This window comes from Triturus cristatus, chromosome 7, assembly GCF_964204655.1.
Source record: "Triturus cristatus chromosome 7, aTriCri1.1, whole genome shotgun sequence".
NCBI lineage: Eukaryota > Metazoa > Chordata > Amphibia > Caudata > Salamandridae > Triturus > Triturus cristatus.
The window spans coordinates 1,075,110,373-1,075,131,334 of NC_140590.1; the positions used below are offsets into that span (position 1 = coordinate 1,075,110,373).

Here is a 20,962-nt window from a genome sequence, read left to right on the forward strand (position 1 = left end):
ACCCCGGGCCAGATGCTTAACCTCTCGAATCCGGGCAGTCTGGGCCGCGGGCATAAGAAAGTAATCCAATCTGGAGAGACTCCCATGCGCCCCAGAGTGAAAGGTGTACTGACACTGTGTAGGATGTATTAACCTCCAGCAATCGACCAGACCAAAGGTCTCCAAGAATCCGCCAAGCCACGCCTGCGCAGCAGGGAGGGCCCTGGGCGGGTGGCGATCCCGGTCGCCCGAGACTACCGAATTGAAATCCCCACCCATAAGCAGAAGACTGTCAGGAAGCTCAAGCAGCATTCGACCCAAGTCTGAAAAGGTGGAGTTCTGGAGGCCCGGGGGAACATAGTCAGAGACCAAGGAAAGGGACCGCCCCTCCCACCGCCCAGTCAAAGCCACATAGTGCCCTCTATCGTCCGGGACTACCCTGGTAATCTCCAGCGGAAGTGAAGAGCGCAGGAGAATGCCAACCCCTCTAGAGCCAGTGGTGAAACCAGAATGGGCAACGAGTCGGTACCCCCCCTGTTCATGGCATGACAAACGTTACCCACCAGATGCGTCTCCTGTAAAAACACCACATCAGGAGACATACGTCGCAAATACTGCAGCACAACACCCCGTTTGATACGGTCCCCCAATCCATTGACGTTCCATGACATCAACCTCAACCCGTCCCCCCCCATCCCCTCCAATCGATCAAGGGTCCCCCAGCAGATAGCGCAACACCCGAAACTGGAACAGAACAAAGACCTCGCATTAAAAACAAAACACACAAATCAAAACCCCCCAACCCCCCCCAACTTCCAACTCCCCCCACCCTGCACCCCTGCGACCCGAAAAACCACCCCAACTTGCAGTGTGCCTGTCGCCCCATAAACCCCATTCTACGGAAAGACCCCGGAGGAGGAGAGGGACCCGTCCCCAACCGCCCCCAACATAGATCATAATGAAACAAAATGCAAAAGAGAAATTGAACCCAGCCGAACAGTACAAAATGGCAAAGTCAAGGACCAAAGTCACTCCGAGGGAGACCCGCCACCCTCGGTACCAGCAGAGGGCCCAGGCCGGTCCCCGCGGCCCGGCAGCGAGTCAAGCCAGTCACTCACAGTCGCGGGAGAGTCAAAAAAGGTTGTCCGATCGTCGTGCTCCACTCGGAGCCTAGCAGGAAAAAGCATGGAGTACTTGAGACCCAGGTCGCGGAGGCGACGCTTCACCCCCTGGAAGCCCATCCTCTGTTTCTGGACAAGTTGGGTGAAGTCCAGGAAAAAGTTAATAGACGCATTCTCATGGCGGACCGGGCCATGGGCCCGTGAGGCCTGCAAAATTACATCTCGGTCTCTGTAGTAGAAAAGTTTGGCAACAATGGGCCTCGGGGGGGCCCCCGGCCGCGGCCGACCGCCCGGAACTCGAAGGGCCCGCTCCACGGCAAAGAACTTACTCAGGCCGGCGGGGGCAAGATGCTTGAGGATGAGCTCCTCCACCAAGAGATCCACCGGGTGGTTGTCGGAGGTCTCCGGGACGCCTATGACGCGGATGTTATTGCGGCGGGCCCGTCCCTCAAAGTCCTCCAGCCGCCGGGCCATCAGATCGTTGGCCGACTTGAGGTCGCCGAGAGTGGCCCGCTGGTCCGACACATCCGCAACCAGGGTGGACGTCCGCACGTCAAGCGATTGAACCCTCTCGTTGGTCTTGGAGAGATCCGCCCGAATCAGTGCGACATCAATAGCCACCGTGTCGATTTTACGGGCCAAGGCCTCGTATTGCGTAGCAATAGTCTCCTTGATGCCGTTAATGGCGCCCATAATGTCCTGCAGGGACGGATCCGAAGACATGGACGGGCCACCACCAGCTTCGTCCGAGGGGGCACCAGCCGCTCCAGGGGACCCTCTTCCTTGAGTATAGCGGTCCATGTTGTTCGTCTGGACCGGACCCCCGCGGAGGGATGTCTTAGTCTTACGCCCCTCGGGGCCCCCCCTGCCACCCATGAGAACCACGCTCACCAACGGGGACCACCGGCCAAGCGTCAAGGGGGCACCGGCCACTCAGTCAGAAGCCGCACCAGATACCGTGATGCGGCCGGGCGAGGAAACCAAAGTCAAAGGGCACACTGGCGGCAGGCGGAGACAAGGGCATCCAGCAGAGATAAACACCCAGCCGCTCCAAGCAGTTACGATGTCCAGCCCCTCAGGCAACCAAAAGTGAAACCGAAAGTAATGGAGCGGCCACTGGCACAGATCCGCTGCCGCTGTTGTTCAATTACGCCCCGGCTCCACAGGTCACCCTCGCACCGGGCCCGGCCATCGATTGGGCCTCGAAAGTTCCAACCACCGTGGATCAGGATTCCCAGGTCCGATTCGGTTTCTGAAAGAAGGTCAACGTTCAGCCAGAATTCGCCTTCTAGATTCCGTCAGCCAAGTCAGGATAATGTCAGGATAAATTCCGAGGAGCAGCGAGGGTCCGGGGAGCCCTGTGCTCACGCGACCATCTTGGATGCGCGCTAGGCTCCTACTGCTTTTTTAAAGTAAATTCACTGGCTGGACATTGATTTATTATATGTCTTAATGTGCGTTACAAAGTTCTCAGTCTCAACCCCACTCCACCCCACCGAGTAAGACTTGTACAGCTCTGACTAACCCTGAGTGTCAAGCTCTAAATGGGCACTTGGTGTGCAGTGTGGGACCAATCCAAAAGTGGATCCAGAGGTAAAGGCCTCTAGTTATGATAGTTGGAGCACAGAAACCTCTGACTGCCCTGACACCCACCTAAACTAGTTCCTGCATTCCCACATGAACTATGATGAAGGTACCCAATATTAATCCAGGGTTTCTGATGTCCATCTCTGCCATCAGCTCTGCTGCGGTTCCTCAAGCTCCAACAACTGCAGTGCTGGTCGCCACTTAAACAAACAATAGTGTGTCATGATGCATGTGACATTAGCATAAGGGTCAGTACCATGTGGCATCATGGGTCATGAAATGTGTACTCCTAAGATAGCCACTGTGCCCAAACAATGATGTGGCACCATCAGAAGTAGGCTGGTAGGTGGTGCATGTTGAAATAACAAACAAAAACTAAGTCACTCTGGTGTGCTCCTTACCTGTTCTCTAGCAGGGATTGCATAATGTATTGTTTTAAGTGCTACTGGGCTTCTCCCAGTGCTGTGGCCCCTTCGTCTTAGTGGGCAATGACAGTAGTGGGTTGGCGCTATGCCACACTATGCTGTTTTATCTAACGTACAAATACGTGTACAAATACATATTCTTGGGTATATTCACAGTTTAGTGATCATGCCTGGTGGCGAACCAGCTGATCCCACTAAGCTCACTATACTACATGTATGCTCTGTGTGGGAAGGGGACTTTGATGCACATGCGCACTATGCGTGTGCACAAACAGGGGAGTTGGAGTGGCTTCAAGGTTGGTGCACTAAGATCGATATCAACCAGGCATTCGGCTGCTAGCAATGCTAGAAACTACTGCAGAACTGTTCCTGTGAGGTTAGAGGAAGAGTCCCAGAGCAGAGAATGGGTGTCTTTGAACACTAAAGTGTGTGGGGGAGGAAACTGAGATTCTGTTCATTGTTGTAACCAAGGATGGCTCCTCCATTAGAGCTGAGGAGGATTGGTCCACTAACTAAAATACCCTCAGAGAAGAAAAAGTAAATTTATTACCATCGTATTTTTCAGCAACCCGTCCCGAAACGAGTGTCAGGACGGGGCGGGGCCGGCTGAGTGGCAGCAGCAGGGAGGAGGTGTGAGCTGCATGTCCACTTGTTTAAAGTGCACGTCTCTTTAAGCCTCTCAACCCAGTTGTTTTAGACAGCTGGGTTGAGAGCAAGCACAGGCCTCCAGTGCGCTCCGGAGCGTTGAGAGAGGCCGCTCCCTCCAATCCTTGGCACCAGGGTTCGTTAAGGGAGTTGGCTGGGGCCTGCGCTGGAGTCTCGTTGAGAGAAGAGGACCGCAGCAAGGAGAACGTGTCATCTGCTGCATTCAAGGTAAGTGGCTTTTTATTTTATTATGTAGCACAGTGTGCATGCACCCACCCACCGCCCATTTTCCCACCAACCACTCTCGGAGTTGCAAGCTGCCACTGGGCGTAACTGGTGCTTGGTGACGCTAGTAAATACTAACAGTTGTCCACGTAATGTGGGGGTTAGTGATCCTGACGGGTTGGGGTTGGTCGATGTGGTTAGCTTGCCAGCACTCGCTAGGCAGCGGTACTAAAAAGTAAAAAATGGACAGCTTGGGTCATTAATGAGCCCACTCCAAATCTTTGAGAAGCCTTACTAGGAAAAGCAGCCCATTAAGGCTAACCAGGTGAGTAAGAGGACTAGCCCTTCAATAAATAAATATATAGTGTGCTGTCAGTCATGATTTCAACAAAAAAGCACAGAGAACAGATAAGACCCTGATGGTACAAAAGAAGGCCCTGATAGTGGAAAAGTAAAGCACAGAAAATACTAACAGCACTCTCACACACCTCAGAGACTAGCCATGATGCCCCACTGGAAGCACTCTCACACCCCTCACAGAGCATCAGTCACCATGCATGCCCAGTCTGCCCAACCGTAAGCCTCGTCCTCTCATGCGGTTAGTTGCAATAAAGTTAAAAACTAATCTTCATCTCGCCTCTTCTACCTGACCCTTTCTCTACCTCTTTATCACTCCCGCTCTCGCTCTGTCTCTACATCTGTATGCACCTCTAGCCCCCCCTCTCTCAAATGTTTCTATCTCCCCAATTTCTACATCACCTCTCTCTCAATACACCTCCCTACCCCACCATTCTCTACAACTATCACACAACCTCACACCTCTTTATCTCTGTATGACTACCTATGCTTCTTTACCCCTTCTCTCTGTCTCTACTCATGCCTCACAGTGTACCTCACTGCTCTGTTTACATCCCACCACTCTGTGTCCTTCCTCCATCCAGCTCATCTCGCTCAAACTTACTTCTCACTTTACCTCACATCACTTGTTCTCTCTCCAACCCTGTTTCTCACCCAGCCCACTTCACTCTTTACCTCACCTTACTCTCTAGCTATAATGTCTCTCACTACCTCTTATAACCCCACTTCCCTCTCTACCAAACTACTCAACTACCTCACCATTTGTTCACTATATCTCCTGTTTACCTCTCAACTCTTGCTTCCTGTGTTCCCTTTACATAAACTCCCTCACTGTCTAATAACTTTCTTCCTACCTACCTCTTTTCTCTATTTTTCTCTCTTTTTCTTGATTTATAATTGCCTTCTCATTCTGATTTCTCTCTGCACCGCCTACTCTATTTCAACTCAAACTCTCTACCTCACCTCTCTCTCTTTATATCTTTCTGTCTTGATCTATTTGTCTACATCATATCTTTCTCTCTTTCACACCCTTCTCTTTCACTCTTCTCTGCACCTCATTTTCTATTTCAACTCACCTTCTACACCTAGTCTCTCTACTTCTCTCCATATACATCTCTCTATCTCTACATCTCTGCCTACCCCACAACTCTCTCTTTACCCCACTCTCTCTGGCTACCTTTGTATCACCTTACTGCTCCTTCTCTACTTCGTCTGTCTCTATGTTACCTATTTTCTCTCTGCACCTCATTTCTCTTTCTATAGTTCACCCACGCTCATCCCTTCTCTCTTCCTTATTACTGCCTTTTCCATGTATGTCTTCCCATACCTCTTAAGTTTGCCCTTCTCTTTGCCTTGCATATGTCTTTACTTTTCTTACTACCTCGCTTTTCTACCTGTCTACTTCTGGGACCGATCCAGAGGGAGAGGACTGGGTCAGAGTAAATTTTACCAACAGAGACACTATCAATCCAAGGAGAGGCAGACCAGGAGCAGATTTTACCAGTGGTAACAGCATCCATTCCATTCTTTAACTTATCTGCCTATGAGTTAAGGCCATCAGAATTATCAATTCTAAGTAGGGGTTTAGGTTGAGACCAAACGCAATTTTTTTTTCTCTCCAAAAATAAGACTCTTTTTCTTCTTTGAGAATATACCACCTCTAGATGGACACCAATTTACCTTCTTTCGACCACTGTCAACATTTTGCCCTTCTATCGCTCAAATGTCGCTGTAAGTGCTAATTTATTTTAAGAAAAATCTAAAAGAGTTCAAACTACTAGGTACTTAAAACCCCTACATTAATTTGTCGAAGGAGAGGTTCATAGCTGTTAAATCGTTAATGAATCTCAAAATTACCATCAAGCCACCTGAAAATTCAGAACACCAGCCATTACAATGATGAAATCACATGCCAACCATCAGAGGCCCATCATTGCAAAAAGCTATCCTCTGACCCAATGAGTGAGGTTTCTCATTTGATCAGGAACATTACCACACAGGCTACAGAAATGGGTTTCCTCAGTGATCCGGAGTATATTTTTCGTAACAACTCCTCCCCCAAAATGCCAGTGATTTACACTCTCCCAAAGATTCATAAAAAAACCCTTTCCCCGCCTGGAAAACCAATAATTTCATGGTGTGGCTCCTTATTGGAACTTCTCTGTCAATATACTGATAATTTCACAAAACCCTTTGTCTCACGTACATCCTCCTACATTAGAGACTCAATGCATTTCATCAATTTAGTGGAAAACCTTCCTTTTTGTGACTCACAGGAAATGCTGGTGACTTTGGACATCAAGGGGCATATTATCAAGCACAGCGTTAAAATTATCGCCGCTTTAGCGGCAAAAAACTGCCACTAAAGCGGCGATAATGGGCTTGATAATATGCCCTGGAGAATTCCAATAGAAGCCCATGTTCACACCAGAACATGGGCTTCTATGGGAATTCTCTGCGGCATATTATCAAGCCCATTATCGCCGCTTTAGCGTCAGTTTTCTGCCGCTAAAGCGGCAATAATCTTAACGCCGTTTCTTAAAAATATACCCCAAAGTCTTTATATACAAATACTCCTCAACAGGAGGCATTGCACGTAATAAGAATCTGCTTTATGCCCGATCAGCACCAGTGGAGGTTCCCACAGAATGTATTATTGAGTTATTGAGCACTGCTATGCAAAAGACTTTTTAACCATTTTGTGGGGAAAATTTTCTGCCAATCACGGGAGTTGCCATGGGCGCTTCTTTACCCCGCCGAATTTGGCTATACTCAAACAGGTATATGCATCAATGTAGGCTTTTGAGATTCCTTAACTGCGATTATTAAGGAATCGCAATTAAGGAATTGCAAAAGCCTATGCATGTAGGAATCGCTATAAAATTAGCAATTCCCAAACATTCCTTAATTGCGAATGCCTTCTCATTTATTCCTTTAGGCCTACAGGCTCATAGGAATGAATGGGAGATTGCATGCTCGCAAATTGCACATGCAATTTCAAGGGTGCATGGGTGTCAAAAGAACACCCTGTTGAACCCCTGAAATTGATCTGTGCACACATGTTGCGCACACCCATGCCCCAAGGGCATGTGTGTTGTGTAACCTACAACTTGGAAAAATGCACTTTAGTGCATTTTTCAAAGTTTTTGCAAATTACCATCAAGTACAAATTGATGGCAATTTGTGCACCCTATTAGCAAAATCGCAATTTGCGAATCCATCATGCATTGCATTTAAGAAATTGCAATTTGCAATTCCTGAAATGCAATCGCAATTTAAGAAATCTCAATAATTTGCAATTTCTTAAAATGCGAGGGGGTGACAGGTTAATGCATCGCAGTAGCCCTTTTTGCGGGCGCAAATGGCCGAATTTTGCGAATCGCATCGTTTGCGCTCGCAAAAATGGTTGATGCATGTGCCATTAGATGTTTGCCTTCGAACAAAGGTTCCGGTTCAATGACAACAACAGTTTCAGGGCTAATAGAAGGACCTAGAAACAATATATCGACTACATGTTTTTAATCTGGTCTCGATCATCTCAGGACCTTGATTTATTTCTCCAGTGGCTTAATCGAAATAATGCCCATATTCAGTTCACTATGTCATTGAGTGTTAAGGAGATAAGCTTCCTTGACCTGATGGTAAAACATTATTAGGGATTGATCTATGTGCCCTTATTGCAAAAACCCACCGAAAATAATTTGACACTGCAGTATTCTAGTTTCCATCCACGCAGTTTAAGGGACAACCTACTCTTTGAGCAATTCCTTCGGATTCGGCGGAATTTCTCAAAGAGGGAGGACTTCTTTTGAGAGTCAGACACCATTATTTCTTGCCTACTGGATAGATGATATCCTAAACATCTTCTCCGTAGGGCACGTACAAGAGCTTGTTACTCTCATCGGGACATTCTGTTATCCCGTCAGAGCAGAGAGCCGCCACCACAACTAATAGTTACACCTGCTAGCAACCGGCTAGAAAAGCTGGTGTTATCTAACTGGAATATTTTAAAATCTGTGGAACCTGACTTGAATATACCAATGTTCGACTTTAAGCGGGGTAGGAACCTCAAAGATCACTTAGTGAAATCATCGAAGCACTGCGCACAGGCATTGAGTAACCAGATACCCCAGTACTTAGGCCCGCCCACCATACAGGGACACTTCAAATGCAGAACATGCAGTGTTTGGAATTTGACCTGAGTCACTAAAGTATTCCAACATCTGAATATAATTTTACTTTGATATCCCACACTAACTGTAATTCTCTAAATGTCATTTACGCCTTATTGTGTCCCTGTGGCAAGGTCTACATTGGTATGATGATCCAACAAATCAGCTGCAGGATTTTACAACATTTGAGTCGTATACGCTGTGCCAATATAATTGCACCCCTAGTGGAACATCATGAACAAATGAGCCATTTGGGACGTCAAATCAAATGGCAAGTCATCGAACAGGTTCGCAGGACTGAAACAGTGACAAACATTCCCCAAACTTTGACACTTGTGGAGTGCTGTTGGATTGATCAATTCAATTCTGCTAATACTGGTTTGAACATAATTGATGAGACACAACATATGCTGTCTACTGTTTCATTTTCTGTGTTGGGCATGAATATACATATACTTTTTCCATGTGAATTCCACAATAAAGTTTTCTGTAGAGATATTCTCTGTTCTTCACTATACTCTATCGGTGAAGGCTTTCTGTAAATATACTTATCTTATTTTGGTGTCTGAATTGTGGCTGTTTGATCCTCTTTATTGTGTTTATTGATTGTTTTTTTTATTTTGTTTAGGTTTCTCAGTCTATTCAGATATTTAACAGTTTGTAGCTTTGACAACAGGTGAGGCTCTTTATTGATCCCCATTGATTATTATACCTTTCTCTGTACTTCAGATTTCAGTGTTAGCTGGTGAGTTCTTCTTGGCTTTAACAATGTTTTCCCCTTGCAATATCGATAGTTGCGACATATTCGTCATGATTAATTATTGACTGTGTCAGTTGTTTGAGGTCTGTAGCAAGGATCAAGTCTTCCTTGGCCATTTGTCAAGATAATATGGCTCCCAGGCAATGGTTGACGCTTTTTGGACTCAAGCACCTACCCTGTGATGGCGTTACAGTGTGATATCCTCTGCATACGGGTATGCGCATTCCAGACGCTGCCTGACAGTGGGCCCAGACCCATACAATGTAAAATATCAATCTCATTTTAACAAGTTGAGATCTAGCCTGCATTTTGGTCCTTCCCTTGTTATGTTTTCACTCTGGTGTTTATTGTGCTATTTCCCTTTTTTCTTATCTTGCTTCCTTTTGCTATGGCCCTTGTTTGGAGGTACTGCGTATCCCACAATCCTCTGTAGTAGCATTCCTATTCGTTAATTAGGTTCATCGAATCACGGCCAGTATTGTTTAAATAGTGCAGCCTGATTAACAAGCCGCTTGGACTATTTGACTTGCGGCTAAGTTGGATGCGGTGTGACCAGTAATTTGTGTTTTCAAAGTATGAAGTTTAATTTAAATTCTGTGTATAGCTTGTTAAACCCTTGCTTTAGTGCATTGGTTAGATTTGTGATTTACTGCTTTCTCTCTAGGGCCCATGTAGTTTGGACATTCCTTGTCCGTTTGTCTTGGGGTGGATGATGCTACCCTCTACCATCATTTAACTGCTTCTGCACATTTGTTGCACATTCTGTGACCTTCCAGTAAGTCAGACGCTTGAAAGGATGTCGTATGTCTGTCTCTTACAGACAGTGAATTCACATGAACACAGTAAGTTTTTTTTAATCACAAAGGTACATGGACTGTGGATTAATGTCTCATTTATTGGTGAAGCGGTGATTGAATTCGGAGTAGTTCGCTAGTCTTGCTGGCTTCACCAGTAAATTGCTACTTTGGATCATCTTTTCTTTCTCAGATGCACCTTGGTTACTCTAAAAATATAATTCCTTTCTTAAATTGACAAAGCATGTCTGTGTCGATATAGGTGTGTTCTGCTTGGATCAGCTCCTGGTCTATTTATATCTTTGTCCATCTGGATTGTTGTACTCACTTTCCTATCTTGTAAATAATGACTGGTTGTTTGGTTTTGATTATGTCTGACTTTGGGCTACACTCATCTAATACCATTTGATACAGTATTTGATTTTCATACTCTTCTAGTACACCCAAAAAGCAGGATAAGCCAGACTTGCTGGGTTTGTAATCAATTTACAGTTATTTCAAGTAAGATGTCTACTCTGCACTACAGGTTTAGACTGGAACTGGGCTTAATCTCAGTGGAAGCATTTGGAGCTATGCTACTCACAGTAAGAAAGAAAGGATGAAAAATAAATATAAGAGGTGACGCAGAAGAAATACAGAAAAAATACTCTGCTTACTGAATTACACAAGACTGATACACAAAGGAGGGAGGATTTTGTTTTCCAGAAAAAACCCAGAATTACACAAGAATGTAACATGCCTAGAATACTAATAACCTTTAACTCTAAACAAAATGAGATGAGTAAAATCATAAAGAGACCCTCTCAATTGTAAGAAGGTGTTTTCCAAACCACTAATAATATTCAGGAAAGCAAAATGTATGAAACATCAGCTATTGATAAATGAATTCACTGCTTTGAAATTGAATTGGTTTCCTTAGAACACAGGTTTTAAACGTTTTAGCAAATGCTTGCCATGGAATTATATGGCCCTAACCAATGTAAATCCAGGAAAATCAAGAAACAGCTGACATGTAGAACAGACCCTGTAGTGTACATGCTTAGCTGCCCATGCCAGAAAAAATGCATTGGCACTGCTAGATTACAGTAACACAGAGACAAAGAGTGGAGGGTCCAAGGGACAAGATTTAAATACCTGCGAGGAGAGAGTCCCCTACTTATAATAATATGTAACACTAGAAATCCTCGGTTCTGTTCTACTGATGTGTGCTTATTGTGACAGATAACGTTTTGGCATCAATTCTCCATGGGAGAGTTATCCCTTTAAGGACGAATACCCTCAGTCACCATTGGTGACATGCTTCATCATTTGGGTATCTCCTCTCAGTGGAGAACCTAGTTCCACTGAGGGCTACAACCCTCTCACTATGAGGGAGGAGCTCAGGGATGTTTTTAATGTAGAAGCTGCTACACTCTCTGGGATCCTAAAGTCCCGTGGTGAATGAGGTTTGCTGCAAAAAACGCAGCGCAAATTAAATAAAAAGTGATGTTAAAACTACCTAGTGAAAGCAAAATGATCTGACTTTATTAGCTTGCTCTCTCTGGTAGGAGTAAAAAGCAGTGCAAACAGCAGTATGGAAATTAGACTGCTGGTTCTCAACACACAGTTAACATGTTTCAGCCCTTATGATCTAATTCAGTATCCGGGCTTTCGTCAGGACCATAAAAAACACAAAGCTGCTGCTCAACGTGAAGAGACGCAATAGTGCATAAATAATAATTGTGTCTGGAAAATACTAGACCAATGTTCCGGTGTATTCTTTCGTAATACTGGAAATACATATAAGAAATATAGAAAAAATAGGTATCTGTCAAGTCAACAAAAACAAACTCTGTAAAACAAAAGCACACATATACTGCTTATTGAGTGGATTGTCAATATATCCTATAAATCATCATTAATGAAAGGACGGAAAAGAACTCATCCAAATGTTTTGGATATATAGCCTCACCTCAACCTGGCGGCAGCTCAGGGAAGGGGGCCTGCTCTAAAAAAGGAAAAAGAGTCTGTATATCTGTGCCATGTATCTCATTAATCATGCGAGCACAGATTTACTCATTTGCAAACACAGGAGGATAACCACTGCACAGTTATCGTAACAAACACCGACTAACGTGAGAATGATTCACCACATATTGCTAGAGGCATAAGGAAAAACAAAACAGGATTGTGTGAGTATCTACGATTGGTATTGCAGAGTTTTAGGCATAGTCACATCTTTAAACAAATGGTCTAAGATGCTGTATGACATATTGTAAAAACATAAGGAAAATAAATAGATTTATGTAAGTATCTATAGTAGGTATGTTATAGTCTTAAGCATAGTCAAATTATTTTAAAACAGTCTTAAGGTCATATCTGGCATTGCTTGGATGAAAATGGTGTTAAAACGTAAAACACAGGGAGCAGTCGTGGAGTGAAGCACTAATTGGCATCTATCAAGTCTGTGAAAACGTGTTCAGATACACGTAAAGAGACTGCAGTGTTTCAAAATCTCAGAGCCATGAATACCCAGTTGGTAGTTACAAAAGCACAATATAGAGAGCATGGCCCGTCGTCCACTCACCTATCTGTCGGTACCCCGTCGCGGAGCTGAAGCTGCAACCGTAGGTACCGATCGGTAGGCCGCGTGTGTACGATCACCGCTTATTGCCTGCAGCCGGTGAAGGACCCTAGGGTGGCTTCTGGGATAACTCCCCTATGGAGAGTTGATGCCAAAACGTCATCTGTCACAATAAGCACCGCTAGATTACAGCCACATTAATGAATATTGCAACATGTCAGATTAGCACGGATGTCATTGATACCACAAGGGGGATGTCAATTAAATAACATTTTCAGTCTTATACCACATTTGAGGAGAGGTGGCGATCGGGAGCTAGTTTTACGCAGGCTTGACTCCAGATGTCTTATTTTCTTAGAAACAAATGAACTAAAAGGGTTAAATGTGGAAGAAGAAATATACACCAAAACAACGAGAGAGGAAGGGAACACAACACGACTACTCCCCTCAAGGGATTAATCTCAAAAACAACAAAGTCCGTGTAATTTAAACAGGGCCTCTTTGGGTCAAAGGAGCACGGGTCTGCTGACTCTAAACAATCATGTATGTTGTTGAGAGAAAGGTAAACCTACATAAATTGTATAGGTTTTGTGTAAAGCCCTCACTCGCCAACCTGGTTGGTGACATGCTTCATCATCGGGCTCCACTGGGTATGGCCGAATGCCATCCCAGTGTGCTACAACGCCAGGTTACTGCGGAGCGGGGTTCGTGTGAGGTGACAGTGAATTAAAAAACTTACAATTGAGTCAAAAAGACAATTTTATTAGTTTTGCTAATTGGAAATATTAAAAGGGAAGAGTGAGGGTCAAAAAATAGAAGACCAGATTCACTCTGTGGCGGTCAACATGTTTCTGCCTTAATGTATGTTTAACAGGCTTTCGTCAGGACCAGAGTGGGAGTGCAGAGTCCCGGCGGTGTGAGCGCGCTAAGGCTCACCCTACCGTGGACTGACTGTGTGAAAAATATATATACAGTGGAAGGTCCGCCAAAAATAATAATGGTGGAAAGGACCGAGTTTATTCTGGTTGTTAACAGACACACAAACAAGAGACAAAACATGAAAGAATTGTAAATGTTGATGGTCAAACTCGTGATCAGACGCTGTCGAATCAGCCAAGCAGCAGACATAGTGCTCAATTCATGAAGTGCTTATAGCGTATACCTCAGGTGCAAAAAATTGGGAGATCGGTGCACCTACAAGTACCAGGGCACAGGTGTCAGGCAAGCGGGTGAAGCTTGTCCTGAATAACGTGTCTAATAAGATATATCGGGACACACGTGAATGTTGTACAATGTGTCGAAACCAATATATGGGCGAGGGGACGGAAAAGCGTACCCCTGTGTAAGTCATATGAAATGACTTAAACTACAAGAAGAATGAAACACCCAATCTTACTCAGAGGCATATCCATATGAAGCCTCAGGGATCCCGGGAGGGGGGTGGGAGCAATATGGCACACCCTGAAATGGAGAGAAAAGGGAAGTAGAGATAAAAACCAAGAGCATGGTGTCTCTTAGAGCGCTTACCGTCAGAATGGAGGGAGAGGGAAGAAAGAGGGACAGAATGCTACTCACGCCCTTGCAGCTCGGCACCCGTTAGGAACCTGAAGAGCCTCTCGCACCCGGGTCCAGAATAACAGGGTCCGCGGTGAGGGGCTTGTATATGTGGAGGCGAGGATGCCTTGCGGCGCGAAAGGCGGAGGGACAAAGAGAGAGCCGCGGAGATTGGTTCTGCTCAGCCCCCGCTGTTGCGTGATTGGATGTCCTGGTTGTTGGAGAGCCAATAATTTCTTGGTTATGAAATCGGCGGTGCCGTATCGTGTAGTGAAAGTGAACACGGCACAAGCAGTTTTTTTATTCAGGATAAAGCTTTATTGGGCGTGGGAAACTGTCCCTCGCTCTTCATGAGTGATATGTATAGAATCAATCATATCGTGGTTAAGACATAGGCTAAACCGTATGGTGTAAGGAAACTTCTCAAGGGCAAGTCAAGATAATTATGCACAGTATAATAGAGCGTGGAACTCATACCCTCGCCAATAGCGAGTGATGTGTCTGGCCGCTTATGAATACAGTGGGGACATCTACTAAAGTTTTATTGGGCGTGGGAAACTGCCCCTCGCTCTTCGTGAGTGATATGTATAGAATCAATCATATCGTGGTTAAGACATAGGCTAAACCGTATGGTGTAAGGAAACTTCTCACGGGCAAGTCAAGATAATTATGCACAGTATAATAGAGCGTGGAAATCATACCCTCGCCAATAGCGAGTGATGTGTCTGGCCGATTATGTATACAGTGGGGACATCTACTAAAGTTGGAGGTCTCCAAGTCTAGCCCTGCGGGTTAGAGCAGTTTGTTAATTAGGCTAAAGCTTTATTGAGAGTGGCAAAATGCCCTTCGCCCTTCGTGGGTGATATGTGTGAAGTCAATCATATAGTGAATAGGGCATAGGCAAGTCAGGTTTATTTAGCACAGCTAAATAGAGCGTGGGGAGTCATAACCTCACCAAATGCGAGTGATGTGCATGGCAGCTTATATATATAGAAAGGATATCTCCTGACGTTAGAGCTCACCAAGTCTCGCATTGTAGACTAGAGCAGGCGGGCAAGGCAAAAGTGCCGAGCCAACATAATATATATTGTCGCTTTGCTCATAAAGCGCCCCATAGTCTCGGGGATTGGCTCTCTGTTGGAACCATTATCACGGTTCTGTGATCATTTTCTCAAACCATTGGTCCAACAATCATCCACATATCTCAAGGATACAAAGGATTTTCTGAAGCTGTTGAACAACATGACATGCTCTGAGGAGACCATCCTGGTGACGATGGACATCGAAAGCTTATACACAAGCATCCCTCAGGACGAAACCATCAGAGTCCTAGAGGAGTCCCTAGATTCCCATCCATGGGAATACAGAACTACAAAGGATTTTATCATCCAATGTGCCACTCTGGCTCTGAAAGAAAACTTTTTCGAATACCAGGGACGCCTGTATTTACAATCGACAGGTACTTCCATGGGGAGTACCTTCGCCCCAAGTGTGGCAGGACTGTACGTGTATGATTTCGAACGAAAAATCATCCTTCCTAACACCAACCCATATATATCCTCCATAGGCTTATGGAGAAGATATATAGATGATGTGCTGTTAATTTGGCAAGGCAGTCATAATGCCCTGCTTGCTTTCTTCGAATGGGTCAATACTTTGGATCCCAATTTGAGATTCACCTACACTTATGACCACTCAGAAGTAGTATTCCTCGATGTCATAATCACGAAAAAGCAGGGAGCACTACATACCAGGACATATTATAAACCCACCTCCAGAAACAATCTATTGGAGTTTACGAGCTTCCACCCCCGTACACTGAGGGAGAATTTACCATACGGGCAATTCCTCCGCCTCCGGCGGAATTGCACCTCATTGGGCGATTTTAAAAACCAATCTGACGATCTGACCTCCAAACTGGTAGCAAGAGGGTATCCTCATCCTTTACTCTCCAAAAGCTACAAACGTGCTAGGAACCAACCCAGGGAAGTGCTGTTGGAGGATCACGTTAAAGATGCGAGACCCACACCACTAACTTGCGTAACTACTTACAGCACTCTATCTAACAAAATGAAGAAAGTCATCAACAAACACTGGGGTATCGTCAATATTAACAACCGCAAATGGGAAAAACCCCTCTTCTCTTTCAAACGAGCTCAGAGCCTGCGTAACAGCCTAGTACATACACGCCCAACCGGACAACCAAACACAACCCAAAGGACTATCACAGAGGCCTGGGGCTTACCTAAGATCACTGGACATTTTCCTTGCTCTGATTGCAGCATATGCCACCTGACCTCGCACACAACTACTTTGAATCTGGAACCAGGCAAGACCTGGACTCAAAGAGGACACACCAATTGCAACACATCTAATGTGATCTACTTAATCACATGCCCGTGTGGTTTACGCTACGTAGGTATGACCACCAGGAAAGTGAAACTCCGAATATGCGAGCACCGGAGTAACATCAGGTGCAAGCGCATTACTACTAAACTGAGTGAACACTTCCTGTCTGCTAACCATACCACCAATGACTTAACATGGACTGTCATTGAGGAGATCACTGTACGGCGAAACATTCAGAAAATCCTTTTTGAAAAGGAACAGAGATGGGTCCACCGTCTGGGGACAAATCATTGTGGCCTTAATGATAACGTACCTTGGACCACCATATTATAAGCCCCTCCCACCCTGACTGTTCCGTCATTCCTTGTCTAAGACAGTTACGCGCAGTAACTAGTACATCTGTCTACCCTTGGCCTTCTATCCCTTGTATGAGTGGATGTTGTTCACCACTCACTCTGAAATAAGCTTTTCCTGTCGACTTTTAATGTCTGTTGCCCAACCAATGTATCCTCTTTATGAGCAAAGCGACAATATATATTATGTTGGCTCGGCACTTTTGCCTTGCCCGCCTGCTCTAGTCTACAATGCGAGACTTGGTGAGCTCTAACGTCAGGAGATATCCTTTCTATATATATAAGCTGCCATACACATCACTCGCATTTGGCGAGGTTATGACTCCCCACGCTCTATTTAGCTGTGCTAAATAAACCTGACTTGCCCGTGAGAATTTTCCTTACATCAAACGGCTTAACCTATGCCCTATTCACGATATGATTGACTTCACACATATCACCCACGAAGGGCGAGGGGCATTTTGCCACTCTCAATAAAGCTTTATCCTAATTAACAAACTGCTCTAGCCCGCAGTGCTAGACTTGGAGACCTCCAACTTTAGTAGATGTCCCCACTGTATACATAAGCGGCCAGACACATCACTCGCTATTGGCGAGGGTATGATTTCCACGCTCTATTATACTGTGCATAATTATCTTGACTTGCCCGTGAGAAGTTTCCTTACACCATACGTTTAGCCTATGTCTTAACCACGATATGATTGATTCTATACATATCACTCACGAAGAGCGAGGGGCAGTTTCCCACGCCCAATAAAACTTTAGTAGATGTTCCCACTGTATTCATAAGCGGCCATACACAGCACTCGCTATTGGCGAGGGTATGATTTCCACGCTCTATTATACTGTGCATAATTATCTTGACTTGCCCGTGAGAAGTTTCCTTACACCATACGGTTTAGCCTATGTCTTAACCACGATATGATTGATTCTATACATATCACTCACGAAGAGCGAAGGGCAGTTTCCCACGCCCAATAAAGCTTTATCCTGAATAAAAAAACTGCTTGTGCCGTGTTCACTTTCACTACACGATACGGCACCGCCGATTTCATAACCAAGAAATGATTGGCTCTCCAACATCCAGGACATCCAATCACGCAACAGCGGGGGCTGAGCAGGACCAATCTCCGCGGCTCTCTCTTTGTCCCTCCACCTTTCGCGCCGCAAGGCATCCTCGCCTCCACATATACGAGCCCCTCACCGCGGACCCTGTTATTCTGGACCCGGGTGCCAGAGGCTCTTCAGGTTCCAAACGGGTGCCGAGCTGCGAGGGCGTGAGTAGCGTTCTGTCCCTCTTTCTTCCCTCTCCCCCCATTCTGACGGTAAGCGCTCTAAGAGACACCATGCTCTTGGTTTTTATCTCTACTTCCCTTTTCTCTCCATTTCAGGGTGTGCCATATTGCTCCCACCCCCCTCCCGGGATCCCTGAGGCTTCATATGGATATGCCTCCGAGTAAGATTGGGTGTTTCATTCTTCTTGTAGTTTAAGTCATTTCCTATGACTTACACAGGGGTACGCTTTTCCGTCCCCTCGCCCATATATTGGTTTCGACACATTGTACAACATTCACGTGTGTCCCGATATACCTTATTAGACACGTTATTCAGGACAAGCTTCAACCCGCTTGCCTGACACCTGTGCCCTGGTACTTGTAGGTGCACCGATCTCACAATTGTTTGCACCTGAGGTATACGCTATAAGCACTTCATGAATTGAGCACTATGTCTGCTGCTTGGCTGATTCGACAGCGTCTGATCACGAGTTTGACCATCAACATTTACAATTCTTTCATGTTTTGTCTCTTGTTTGTGTGTCTGTTAACAACCAGAATAAACTCGGTCCTTTCCACCATTATTATTTTTGGCGGACCTTCCACTGTATATATATTTTTCACACAGTCAGTCCACGGTAGGGTGAGCCTTAGCGCGCTCACACTGCCGGGACTCTGCACTCCCACTCTGGTCCTGACGAAAGCCTGTTAAACATACATTAAGGCAGAAACATGTTGACCGCCACAGAATGAATCTGGTCTTCTATTTTTTGACCCTCACTCTTCCCTTTTAATATTTCCAATTAGCAAAACTAATAAAATTGTCTTTTTGACTCAATTGGAAGTTTTTAAATTCACTGTCACCTCACACGAACCCCGCTCCGCAGTAACCTGGCGTTGTAGCACACTGGGATGGCATTCGGCCATACCCAGTGGAGCCCGATGATGAAGCATGTCACCAACCAGGTTGGCGAGTGAGGGCTTTACACAAAACCTATACAATTTATGTAGGTTTACCTTTCTCTCAACAACATACATGATTGTTTAGAGTCAGCAGACCCGTGCTCCTTTGACCCAAAGAGGCCCTGTTTAAATTACACGGACTTTGTTGTTTTTGAGAAGAAATATACATACATATTTAATGATGAGCAGAAATGTCAGTCTAACATTGAAGCTTTACAGCAAGAAGTAAATCGTTTTTTTTATATAACGTGACTTTATTCTGTTTTTCATTTCTTTTAAGTGGGATCGATTTTATGGGTAATGCAGTTTTTTGCAATCTAATGAATTATGAGATTATTATCAATCATAATGAAATATGTGGATCTCGAGCATTAACTGTTAATAGGAAACTTGCCCACTTGGGCTTCATTAATAAAAACTGCATTTTGAGAGGACAAATACATCCTGGAATGAATACATGATTGGGCCAATTGGACTGTTTCATTGTGCTCGTCCATGTGAGGTTCATTGATTGGATGTTTTTTTATCTTATTTTCTTGATTTACATGTATGTTGTGTTGTATTTGAGATGAGATTTATTATATGCAATTGTAGTCAATATTTAACAGATAGAAGTGAAATCGACATAACACGCCCACTTACAAAGATGGGGGTAATTTTCTTGCAAGATGAAGGGACGTGGAACATAAATACCTGTATACAGGTTAGAAAAGGAAATGGAAAAATTAACTCGTTTTAATGTGATTTAAATGCGATTTAATTTGTCATATAAACACACCATTATAAATAATATGAGGAAATGTACAGATAGTATCGTGCTTGCAAGTATTTCTTTGATTTCTTTGAGCACATACGGTGATCACATGGTGGTAGAATTTATATTTTTTTTAAAATTACTAACTACCCAGTACAAGGGTGTGCACGACTGAAACTCATAGATGTCTGTATTTTCAGAGATAGATAGATAGATAGATAGATAGATAGATAGATAGATAGATAGATAGATAGATAGATAGATAGATAGATAGATAGATAGATAGATAGATAGATAGATAGATAGATAGATAGATAGATAGATAGATAGATAGATAGATAGATAGATGAACAAAAATGCTTCTCTTCTACTATAAGGCCCAACCTGATATTGGTCATATCTGTGTATGCTGCAATTCCTTCTTACACATTTTTATTGAGAAAATAATCTCTTAACACTTTTATAAATTTCTTACTCCAATTTAAAGCGTGCTTTGCCATCATTGCGTCTTACCCTTGCTATACAAAACACACACAAAAACAAATACATAAATAAGACAACGCATATTTAAAGTTGCATAGTGCATTGCAAAAAAGGTATGTGCCTTTCTCTTATATTTCAGTGAAGGATTTTATGGGAAAGGTGTGCATCACATCTAGGCAAGTATGAGCTATAAACCCAAATTTGCCAATTCAGCACATACTGTGATTGATGAAAAATATTGTAATTCTTCCATAAGATGCTATGACTTACGGGAGGAAATTCAGTCCAAAGTTAGGAACAAGTCACAGCTACTCACAATGGGGTTGGTTTACCATAGCATTCACAAATATGTAAAAGAGTACTGCAGGAATACTGTTCTAGTATTCTTACATGCCTTTGTGAACTGGAACCGAAATGTCCAACTTCCTATTAGGAAAAGTAAAAAGAGGGCACATTTTGTTATATTTATACTAACTGCATATGAATTTTCCTTGAATATTTCCGTGGCTTACCCATTTTAAATGTTTTCGGGGCCAATGTATAAAACATTGTGGAGTACCCTGTCTTCTTGCCAGATTTTGATTCTGGTAGACCGTCATGTTTC

General features: G+C 44.3%; 1 protein-coding gene across 5 annotated transcripts in view; it reads right to left on the bottom strand.

Annotated features, from left to right (window-relative positions):
- LOC146811114 (toll-like receptor 4) overlaps nt 1-20,962 on the bottom strand; it is a 127,507-nt gene that overhangs the window by 101,036 nt on the left and 5,509 nt on the right. Inside the window, exon 2 of one of the 5 annotated variants that reach the window (XM_085618173.1) lies at nt 8,945-12,791. The exons of 2 other annotated variants lie outside the window; for them this stretch is intronic. The gene's annotated coding sequence lies outside the window, so the exon portion shown is untranslated. Of the gene's footprint in view, nt 1-8,944; nt 12,792-19,763; nt 19,815-20,290; nt 20,785-20,962 lie in introns of those variants that run through there. 2 more of the 5 variants (XM_085618176.1, XM_085618172.1) reach the window with 2 other exon arrangements.